This window comes from Cicer arietinum, chromosome 2, assembly GCF_000331145.2.
Source record: "Cicer arietinum cultivar CDC Frontier isolate Library 1 chromosome 2, Cicar.CDCFrontier_v2.0, whole genome shotgun sequence".
NCBI lineage: Eukaryota > Viridiplantae > Streptophyta > Magnoliopsida > Fabales > Fabaceae > Cicer > Cicer arietinum.
The window spans coordinates 18,638,576-18,649,791 of record NC_021161.2 but is presented as its reverse complement, the minus strand read 5'-3'; the positions used below and the strand labels follow the sequence as shown (position 1 = coordinate 18,649,791).

The window sequence follows — 11,216 nt, the reverse complement described above, 5'->3', positions numbered from 1 at the left end:
ACGGTTGAGAAAGCGATAACGAAGGTAAGGGCTCCTTCCAAATTTTTAGTTTGCATATAGGGATTCTAAATGTGTGATTGATGTATGATTAATGTTGTTGATTTTGTTACTAATGGTTAAAAAAAAAGAAATTAAATTTGATGTGTTTGAGTTACGTAATGAATTATTTTCAAATAAATGAGTTTGTACTGAAGTTGAAATTGAACAAAAAAATTTTAGAGTTGTTAAAGTTGAAATTAAAATGGTTAGAGTTTAAAATGTTACTCTTTTAATTACTCTTGGACTGAGTTTAAAAAGAAAAAGTTTAAAGTATTTTATTAACTCAAAAATTTTGGTGCTTTAATAGTCGATTGTGTGTATGTGTGATTTGGACAATATTTGTTTTATTTAGTTTTAACTAAATAATGTAGATTATTTGGTTTTAAAAGTTTGGTGTGTGAGAAAGATATAATTTTGGGAATTTTATTGTGGTTGGATAAATTTTAGTTGTGAACAAATTGTTATAAATATTTATGTTTATGTAGTTAGCTCCTTGAGTCTCGAAAATGAATCGAGACCGCTGGCACCGAGTTAGCGGTGGGGAGAACTCTAATATATTAATGTTGTTGTGGTGATTAAGTTTTGATGTGATTATGTATTCATAACTGATAAGATGTGCGTTATGAATTTTATTGAGGAAAATCTGTTTTGAGTATACTCAGTGATAAGTTTGAAAAAGAGTTAGTGTTAAATGAGTATTAAAAATGGGGAATCTTTTAGTAGATGCATTTACTTAATGATTGTGGTGAAAGGAGTCAGAGTATGCTCATGCAATTCATAGCTTCTGGTGACCGTGATATGCCACAATGTTAGTGGTGACTGCAATGGGCCACGGTGTTAAGTGGTGACCGTGATGGGTCACGAAGTTAAGTGGTGACCGTGACGGGCCACGAGGTGGTTTCATGTGATAGTTGGTCCATCTTATCCTTTTAAGGATTTAACTGATGTGTAAGGCATGTGATAGGCTACACTCTAGTAAATCGTGCTAGCCTGTGAAAGATTGCACATGGGTAATTAGTATTAAGGCCTGTGATAGGCGGTACAATTATGATTTACGCCCCTTCGAGGAGGGTTTTGTTGGAAATTCCGGAATCATGCAAATTGGCATATACGCATTGCATTAGGGTGCTTGGCACGCGAGTCATGTTTGTTATATTATGATGATTGTATATACATACTCGGTTGTTGTTTGTTATTGTGCCGTAATTGTTTTGAGGTGTGAATTTCGGTTGATTAAGTTTTCGATGTAATTATGTGTTCATAATTGATGTAATGAATGTTTGATGTGTGATTGATGTGTGAATTTTTGGAGATTAATTTGGTGTAAATTATGTGTTCATAATTGATATTATGAATGTTTGAAGTGTTAATTGATTTAGAACCATTTTAGAACTCAAAATCTGCATTTTTCTCAGTTGTATTCGACTACGACTGTGCTGTATTCGAATACGACAGTGCAGTTCTATAAAAAACTTCATTTTCGACTTTGTTTATGCATTTTTGACATATGAAAACCCTTTCGAGGAGTATGCTAGGTCGAAAGGTTCTCTTGAGCATTTGAAACATAAGAGTTGTGTTAAGTGTTATTTATTAATTTCGGTTGGTGACTATTTATATTATTGTGGACCGGGCTTACACCCTAGGTTATTAGAGTTTGGAGTTGCGCTGGAATTGCAACAACCTCGAAGACGTGGCATAACGGTGATTTTGATTTGCAATCGAAAGCAGTGAGGCTTGATGCCGTTTATGGATCCTCAGTATGCAGTCACCCTCAATTAGATTAATGATCAGCTTATGGTTTTATTTATTCTCCATTCCTTATTGCCATGTTGTTGTCGCAATGGAACTCATGAAACATACTATTTTTGGCCGGTTGTATATTATGATGTAATTATTTATGACTTTTGTCGTTTGTGTTACAACATGGTATTTTTATTATTTGCTTTTCAAAGTAAAAATACATCTGCGCTGTTAAAAATTGGGGTGTTACATTAGGCGCCTCCTCCTGTACAGGTCCCTCATCCTGTATAGGTATCTCTTCATGCTCCTCCTATAGAGTTACCTCATCATGCTCCTCATGTATATGATGCTCCTCATGTACCGCATATAACTCCTCTTGTACTGCTTGATCCTCCTTAGAGATAGATATATCAACCTGCTCCTCCAAGTCATCATCTTCCATAATAAATCGTTACCTTCTACACGATGATGTCGGATGAGCCCTTTCGGGAGCAGCATCCATAGACGATGAAAAATAGTATCTACAACTTTTCCGTCTCTACCTCTAGCCCTACCCAGTGAAGAAAAAATATTAGTTCAAATCAAATTAATTAATATAATAAAAAAATTAAACAAATAAATTATTTTAAAAATATTTTAAAAAAATAATCAAACAACTACCGGAAAACTTGTGGATGAAGTTTTCCAATAGCTTCAGGAAAAGTCACTATGAAGTTTACCGGTAGTTTATTTTTTTCGGAGAACTTGATATAAGTTTCCCAATAGTTCCGGTGATCTTGAAATAAGTTTCCCAATAGTTCCAGAGAACTTCAAAACTGACTTTTGAAAGTGTGTTCTGTACCGGAAAACTTTGCCGAAGTGATGTTCTGTATCGGAAAACTTGAAAAAAAAATCGAAAAAAATGAATTTTTTGACACTCACTTGTGTGTTCCGGAAAGGTTGAAATGAAGAAATAAAAAAATGGTGAGTTTTAGTAGGGTATTTCAGTCTTTTATTTTAAGTTTTTATGGTATATGGATTAAGGAGGGGGTATAGAATAAAATTTTCTAAAAAAATGTACTTTCTAATGCAATAATACAATCATGCTATTAAGAGTTTTAGTTCAATTATCTAATCTATTTTCCTAAAAACATCTCAACTCATTAATAACTTGGACGATTATAGAGTTATTTAGTTCTAATGATAATAAATAGAATGCTAAGAATATAAAATAATAATTATTAACAATAAGATGGATACATTGAATAGAATGTTTGAGGTGCTACAAAAAATATAGAGCTCGACAAAATATAATATATACACTATGCTGAAAATGACATTTTATAGTGTGTCTTTTACATCGCTTATTAAATACAAGCGTTTTGTATAATATTTTAAAAATAATGGAGGATACAACAGCACTTTTTGACAAACATTGTGGAAAAAGCGCTGTTGTAGGGTCATATAGGATCACATAGCGCTTGCAGTGCTTTTTTACAGTGCTTTTTCAAAAGCGTTGTAAACTGAAGCGCCCTCACATAATGTTTTACAGCGCTTTTGGAGCGCTTTAAACACAAGCGCTGTAAAATATAGCGCTCCCACCTTATGTTACATAGCTTTTAAAGCGCTTTTTTGACAAGCGCAGTAAAAGACTGACGCTTTTATATAATTAAGTGACCTATTAGAGCACTTTTTATACAAGCGCTGTAAAAGACTTGCGCTTTCACATAATTAAAGGACCTATTAGAGTGCTTATTATACAAGCGATGTAAAATCATTCACTTTAAATAAATAAAAACAAATTTAATACATTGTTCTAACCCTTTGAACCCTCATTACCTTTACTCTGCGAACCATCCTCTCCTCTACTGTGCGCCCATCTACTGCTCCTCCTTTTAAAAAAATTGGATACGTTGTCTCAGGTACTGTATTTATTAATTTGTTGTTGTCACTAAAACAAATAAATTGTTACATAATAAATCATATAAAATCTATTCTTTTTTTGAAATTTGTTAATCTGTTCTATTTTGAAATCAAACTTGGACCTTGGTATTATAGGGAAATACCACACGACTAAATCTTCTTCACGGCGATACATGTACCACACGAGTATCCTGAATTTGGGATATAGTCAAGAAATCTACGACTTGCACTTTCTGCGGATGGAATGAATCCACATGGACTTCAAAGCATCTAACACAGCATGTGGCCTGTGATTTTGTTGATTTATAACCTACCTCCATGGTTATGTATGAAGCGTAAGTTTATGATGGTGTCTCTGTTAATCACACAAAGTCAAAGTTTGATATAGACCCCGAATCAATTTCGCAGAGATTGAGGTGGCTAACAAATGGTTCGAGTTTACATGTCTTTTCTTACACCGGTTATATAATTAACGACAACATATTTTATACCAAAGAACAAGATGATCAAACCACTATGCAAAATGGCGGAGTCACTCTCGTAGCTAAAGCGATGCATATCTCAAGTGCAAAAGACAAAAACCCAATATATGCAAATCTATCATATTTTGGGGTTATCGAGCGCATATGAGAGTTAGACTACACAATGTTTCGTATTCCCATATTTGGTTGCAAGTGGGTCGATAATAATAATGGTGTCCGAGTTGATGAGTCAGAGTTCTTGCTTGTCGATTTTAATAGGGTGGGATACAAAGTTGAGCCTTTTATTTTAGCATCGCAAGCTCAACAAGTATTTTATGTCACTGGTCCTACTGATGATAAATGGTTCGTTGTCCTATCGACCAATAAAATAATTGATGATAACAATAATGATGAAGATGTTGGTAATGATCTTTTCTTTGCAACATCACAACCTCATGAAATTGATTCAACTGATGATAGTTTATATCCTAGAGATGATCATGATGAGGGAATTTGGATTAATCCATCGTTTCGTATCGTTAATGGACAAAAAAATGTGAATCCCACCAGGAAAAGATGAAGGGCATCTTAATGTGTTTAATTGTTTTATATAAGTCACGTAATATGAACTGAGTTCATGTAATTTAATTGTTTGATCTGCCAGAGTTGGGCATTTTAGTATTTAGCTTGAAATGTATTTGATTTTCTGCTTATATTTAGCTTGATTTTAGTGTTTTATACTAAGTTCATCCAATATGAGTTGATCATGTAATTTAGCATTGATATATATATATATAGGTATTTAACTAATTAATTGAAAGAAAAAAATTCAAATATAGGTATTTTACTTGAACTGAACTGAACATAAACTTGTAATTTTATAGCGCTTATTAAATAAGCGCTATAAAAGCCTTTTTTTTTTAAAAAGGAGGTCACAAAGCTTTGTTTTATACTAAGTTAAAGATGTCTTTTAAAGCGCTTGTTGCAAAAGCGCTGTAAAAGGCTTTTAAAAATACAGCGCCTGTTACATAAGAAAACAAAGAGGTCTTTTAAAGCGCTTTTTGGAAAAGCGTTGTAAAAGGCTTTTAAAAAATAAAATAAGGAGTTCTTTTACAGTGCTTTTGGACAAGCGCTTTAAAAGGCTTCTAAAAATGCGCTATAATAGGCTTTTAATAAATAAAATAAGGAGGTCTTTCACAACGCTCTTTCAAAAAAGCATTGTAATAGGGTTTTATATATAACAGTAAACCGCTTCAGTTTCTTCTTCATTATGTAAACTTCACTACGCTTCAGTGTCCTTCTTCTCTTCATTGTCCTTCTCATTGCGAACCCTACTATCACTACGAACCATATTGTCAACCATCTCTATTGTGAACCATCTCCATCTTTGTTACTATCCATACGAACATTATTGCGTATTCTTCTCATTGAAATATGTAACCCTCATTACGTATTTCTGCGAACCCTACTCTGTCCTACGAACCGTTCGTATCCTTCTTAAACGAAGCTGTAACCCTACGAACCCTACGTATTTCTTCACACTCTTCAGATATTGTATTTAATAATTTTTTATTGTCACTAAAATGCATGTTGAACTTATACTGCTACGTACTTAGACTACAGTGTCGAAGCAAAAGTCAAATAACATCACATGGATTCCAATAAAGGTTTGAAATATATGCCTTTAAAATTTCATTAACAATCAATGCACAAATATTTATTGACTTATATGTTTTATTTTATAGTGCACTCGTCAAACTAACAACATAGACTACAGGTACTATATATTGCGATTCATGAAGGAGATTGTTGATATGAATCAAACTATAATCCCAGAAACGGTACGGTATTTTCATTATATTTTGATTTTCATATATAAACTATGTATATATTTGATTCTAACTTATTTATGATCAAATTTTAAATCATACAGTACTTTGACAATTCCAGTCCAACATACTCTGAAAGAGATCTAACTGAAATAAAAGAAGACTGGTATAAGTATGTGATCGAAATGAAAATTATTTGATTTGATGGGAAATTGGCATGCTGCAAGGTTGTGAATATGTAAATGTAAGAAATATGTGTTGTGTTGCAAGGTTCTGTTGTGAATATGTAAAGTTATATAGTTCTGTGTTTTTGTGAATGTGTAAATGTAAAAAATATGTAATTGTGTCAATATCATGTGCTATTTGTAAATTGATTGTGTCAATATGTAAAATTACAAGTTTGTTGTGAATTGATTGTGTCAATATGTAAAGTTACAAGTTTACACTAGTAGAATTTTGCCTTTTTAAGTCGGTTAAAATGTGCATTTTAAGTCGGTTCCGTGCCCGAGTTAACAGCAAACGACTTAAAAAATAGGTTGTTTTTTAACTCGTTCCATGAACCGACTTAACAGAGCTCCATCATATTAAGTCGATTCACCTTAACCGACTTAAACATCATAAATTCAGTACAACACATCATCTTTTTAAGTCGGATATTTTGACCAACTGACTTAATAGATATAGTTAAAATAATTATTTTTTTTAATTTTTTTTATATAAATTTCTCATTTTGTTTTCACGCTCCTAATCCATACAATATTTCGTATTAAATTTCAAATAAGAGTTTTGTACTTACAATCACAATTTTATATAAATATCTAATAATCAAAATATACAATATCACAATATCTCATGTTTATACAAAAAAATATAGAGTACAAAATTTCCGACTAATAATTAGATATCCATTAACTAAATTACAAAACCACAATATAGCAATATTCAATAGACATATATTAGCATCTTCATTTTCTTCAATTAATTTCAAAATAAAATCCACACGACGTTTTCGAACTTATTTACTGTGATCCGGTGATTTGATCTCGAGTCATCAAATATCTGTAAAGAAAAAAAAAACACACAATCAATATCGGCTGAATCCTAATTTTTTTATCATATGAATATTAAAAAATACAATCAATAACAACTTATAATTTTTTATCAGACAAATATAATAAAATACAATCAATAACAACATGTAAAAAATTACGTACTTGCATCCATGAAACAACTATGTTAAGATGTTCAACATATATAACATGACATAGTAGTCACGCTTATAGATTTGTCATGTTTAACAAATCATCATACCATATCCGTTTTGTATAACTATGACAAATCCCATGATGATTTTTTATTTCTTCAAAATATAACAGGTTCTATTTAAAAAAACAACAATAAAATTTTCCTTAGTTTTTATGAAGTTTTTTTTTTAAAGTAAGTTGTAAAAATTTATCCACACTTGTATACTTACTCAAATAACTATGATACATAATTATTTGTTACAAATAAGTAACTATTAAAGTAAAATAAAAAATAGTTAGAAAAAAAAATGAATTTGACATATATTTTTTTCCTTCAAATAATATGATATTATTATCTAAATGAAATTATGAGCACATATAATAATCATTTTATCTAAATGAATTACTCATATAAATTTATTATTCAATGACTTGAAGACCATACCTGAAATTGTGGCGATGAAACAGAAGGTGGCGATGCGATGAAACACGATTGTGAAGAAGATGGCGATGAAACTGAGTTTTGACTACGGCGATGAAACTGAGTTTGACTACGGCTGAGTTTGACTACGGCGATAAATTTGAATACGGCGATGAAACTGAGTTTGACTACGGCGATGAAACTGAGTTTGACGATTGTAAAGAAATCGACGTCAGACGATGAAACATGAAACTGAAGTTTGGCTATTATAAAGAAATCGACTTATTAAACATGAAACTGAGTTGAACGATGAGTGTGTATCGGAAATATGATTAGAGAATAGAAAAGATTTATAATAGAATAGTTAATAAAGTGGAATACATTTGCCTTTAAGTCGGTTATTAATATAACCGCATTAAACAAGTTCTAAATATTTACAAAATTGCCACCGCCTCATTTTATTAAGTCGTTTAATAAATAACCGATTTAGCCACGGAGTATGATGGGATATATTAATTTTTTAATTTTATTTTTACCTTATCTTTTAAGTCGGTTGTCAATCTAACCGTGTTAATCGTTTTTCACATATTTACAAATCTGCCACCGTCTCATCTTGTTAACTCGTTTATACGGACAAACGAGTTAAATGTACCTCCGCCTCATTTGTTAAGTCTTGTGGCAGGTAACCGACTTAAATATGCTGTATTAAAAGCCCAATTTTCTACTAGTGTTATTGTTATTGATGTTTAAATGAAAAATATAGTAATTGTGTCAATATCATGTGCTGGATGAAAATAATTTTGGAAAAAAATTAAAAGACAGCGCTTTCTTAAAAAAATGTCAAAAAAAACCTGTTTATACAAACAAGCGTTATTTTGAAAATTCTATTTACAACATTTTTTTAATAAAAATAGAATAAGAATGCACCTATTACAACGTTTTTTTTAAAACGTTGTAAAACGTGCATAAAAATGCACCTATTACAGCGCTTTTTTTGAAAAAGCATTGTAAAACGTGCATAAGAATGCACCTATTACAACACTTTTTTGAAAAAGCTCTATAAAACTAGTACAACAAACAATGTGTTTTTAGAAGAGATTTACAACGCTTTTTTATTTTACAAAGCGCCGTTGTATCTTTTTAAAGCGTTAAATACTACAACGCTTAATTTTTTTTAAAAAGCGCTGTAAATAGCTTAAAAAAAACGCTGTAAAATACTATTTTTCGCGTAGTGATAATAGAGTGGTCGTAGTTGAGTTTTTGTACAACCCAACTACCACTACAAAACAATTGACGCATCGTGACATGCAAAATGTGTCACTAAAAGTTATAAACTGTAGGTAAAGGTTAATAATACTTTGAGTGACACCCAGATTTAGTGTCAACTTTAAGGGGGCGTCCTGCTACACTTTGAGCACTGTCACTACATGCTCTGAGGAGTGTCACAATATGTTTTTTTATTTCTACCTACAATAATGACTGTCACTAAACCCTAGGAAAATATAAATCAAAATTTAGTCTATTCCTACAGTATTGTCTGTCACTAAAACCTATTATTATTTATTAAATTATTAGTCTAGAATAGATCCCAGGCAGGAGAACATAAAACAGAAGGAAAAGAATTAGGATCCAAATTGGCTTGAATCTTGAATTTGAAAGGGCAAGCAATATCAGAGGCAGTAGGCACATCCCTATTCCTTTGCTCAAGTGTGACAGAATTGAGCATTGATCCTTCATTAGTCAGAGCATCATGAAGCTCCCAGTCGTGGGAGATGGCATGGCCTAAAAAACCACATAAAAAACAACTATTTAAATAAAAAAAATCAATCTTTTTTTCTTCTGCATAAGTAATGCTCTTGATTGGGCATTTAAAGCCTGTTTATACAAAAGTAAGAAAAAAAGGCACAATAAATGAGCAAGAAACTCATAACAAGGAACAGGGCTGACTGAATGATATAATATATTGCAAAAATATAAAAAGGGGGGTAGGAAAAGACATCATGGCAGCTCTTAAATACAAATACCCGGCCCAAGTTAACAAGGGGCAAAATTTGCGGTTTCTTAGGGAAATAAAATAAAATCTTCAGATCATGAAATACGTAATGTGGGAAGCACCATGTTTAACCTAAGTTTAGCGAATCTACAAAAAATCAACACCGAAAACATCCAAAACAAACATATTAAAAATACAAGTAGCTCACCAATCATCTACAGAAACAATATTTTATCCCACCCTATGGTTGAACATACATGTAACATGATTAATAAAAAGTTAAAAACATTCTTCTCTGTAACTAGGTAATAACTTTCCTATAAATAAGCTGATATCAAACTTCAAATTATGAATAAAAATATCAAATTCAGACCACCTCAGATGGTGATGCAGAAGAGAATACGGTATAAAAGAAATTAGAACCTTAACGGTAACATACCAAACATAAAAACCTTCCACTTAGAAAAAAATGTTCATTCAATTTGATCTTACCATAGACAGTGGCTTCTTCTTAAGTACATAGTGTGAACAATCTTACTTCAGTAACCAAAAAAGGTTGACATTTTTTCAAATATAACACACACACACAAAAACTGTTATGCCATATCATATATGTTCTCAAACAAAAATTGTTTATCTTAATTTTCACATTTTACTTATCCATACCTGGATCATATGCCACACACAATGCCAAGATTTTTTAGAAAACACTGGTGCCATCATTTCCACCCACCTGCAAAACAATGTCTATACATTTTAAATGGAAAATTCTGTTTAACATCACAAATGGTTTAATGATGGAGTTAAAAGAAAATCACACTGGACAGTGCAGCTGTTTACCCTAAGCAAGGAGGAGCAGTGCTACTGTCATCACACCTTCCACTACCTTTTAACTTATAATACCTTCTGCAAAGAGACATCATAATACCAACAGTAAATTTTAGCAATTGTTTGCAAACAAAAGATTAACTAGTAAAAAATCCAAAGCAACATGAAAATTATTTAAGGGAACTGTAAATCATTTGAATGACTGATAAAAAAGCTCATCGCAGAAGTACACTTCAATAATATGGAAAATTTTGGTGAATATACATGGAGAAAATCAATAATAAGGATAAATTTGTGAGCTGACATGTTCTTCAACACTTACACACTTTACAGAGATGCTTCTTATGTCTGTGTGAGTGCATCGCAGAAGTACACTTCAATAATATGGAAAATTTTGGTGAATATACATGGAGAAAATCAATAATAAGGATAAATTTGTGAGCTGACATGTTCTTCAACACTTGCACACTTTACAGAGATGCTTCTTATGTCTGTGTGAGTGTGTCCAAGGAACAATGTAATAACCTAGTTCATTAGTAGAGTACTGTGTCGGTTATATCATAATAAGGATGTAGATCTACCAAATGAACACGGTTGCTAAACAGCTAGAGGTGGGAGGAAATGAGGTTAACCTGTGCACTTTTGATCCTGCTATATGTGCTGTCAGTGGATGATGAATTTCTGATTTATCACGATCCAGTGCAGGCTGTGATATCTCTAGTCCTTCTTCTTTAACAATAGATAAATACCTAACCACAT

At 31.9% G+C, this 11,216-nt stretch overlaps 1 non-coding gene across 2 annotated transcripts in view; it reads right to left on the bottom strand.

Moving 5' to 3' along the window:
• Window positions 1–8,971: 8,971 nt before the first annotated feature.
• LOC101510790 (uncharacterized) overlaps window positions 8,972–11,216 on the bottom strand; it is a 3,013-nt gene continuing 768 nt past the window's right edge. Inside the window, exons 3-6 of one of the 2 annotated variants that reach the window (XR_012161919.1) lie at window positions 11,090–11,206; window positions 10,470–10,535; window positions 10,296–10,376; window positions 8,972–9,418 (exon numbers count right to left, since the gene is read on the bottom strand). This is a non-coding gene — a transcript (uncharacterized protein). The remainder of the gene's footprint in view (window positions 9,419–10,295; window positions 10,377–10,469; window positions 10,536–11,089; window positions 11,207–11,216) is intronic. The other variant, XR_012161918.1, reaches the window with a different exon arrangement.